This window comes from Orycteropus afer, unplaced genomic scaffold, assembly GCF_000298275.1.
Source record: "Orycteropus afer afer isolate SDZICR_OR568_19922 unplaced genomic scaffold, OryAfe1.0 scaffold00061, whole genome shotgun sequence".
Taxonomy (NCBI): Eukaryota; Metazoa; Chordata; class Mammalia; order Tubulidentata; family Orycteropodidae; genus Orycteropus; species Orycteropus afer.
In genome coordinates this window covers 7,927,343-7,928,218 of record NW_006921648.1, presented here as the reverse complement: position 1 = coordinate 7,928,218, position 876 = coordinate 7,927,343, and positions in this window count along the sequence as shown.

Here is an 876-nt window from a genome sequence, read left to right as displayed (position 1 = left end):
AACCCTGACACACTCCCTTCTTGATTTTAAACCATGCAGTGTCCCTTTGTTCTGTATGAACAACAGCCACCTGGTCTGTATACAGGTTCCCCATGAGTACAATTAAGTGTTCTGGAATTCCCATTCTTCTTAATGGTATCCACAATTTGTTATGATCCACACAATCCAATGCTTTTGCTTAGTCAATAAAACACAAGTAAACATCTTTCTGGTATTCTCTGCTTTGAGCCAAGATCCATCTGGTATCCGCAATGATATCCCTTGTTCCACGTCCTCTTCTGAATCTGGCTTGTACCTCTGGAAATTCTCTGTCAATATACTGCTGCAACTGTTTTTGAATTATCTTTGGTAAGATCTTACTTGTGTGCAATATTAATGATATTGTTTGATAATTTCCCCATTCTGTGGGGTCATTAAATGCTGGTAATAACACCTGCCTTGAAGTGTTGTCTGAGAGTGAATACCTATCACATGTGGAAAGTTCTAGACATGACAGTCATCCACTTCTTGAGGTGATCGGACAGCATCAGCAATCCCAGTAATTGCACCAAGGCATATTGTTCCATGAATAAAGCAAGTTCCAGAACCGTATAAAGTCTGTATAAAGTCAGTTACATAAAAGAAAAAGTCTTAGAAGTGCCCTGTTTTTCACAGGATGTATGCTGCCTCTGAGGACATGTCGAGCAGGAGCAAACGTTCCTGGTCCTGTACCGTCTTCATGGTCGCTGCTGTGCTTGAGCCCTTGTTGCCGCTGCTGTGTGAGTCCATCTCGTTGAAGGTTTCCTCTGCCTCCCCTGGCCCTGCACTTTACCAAACAAGTGACCAGTCCCTCCTGGTGGTGCATCCAAAGTAACGGAGTTGGAGTTTCAGATCGTA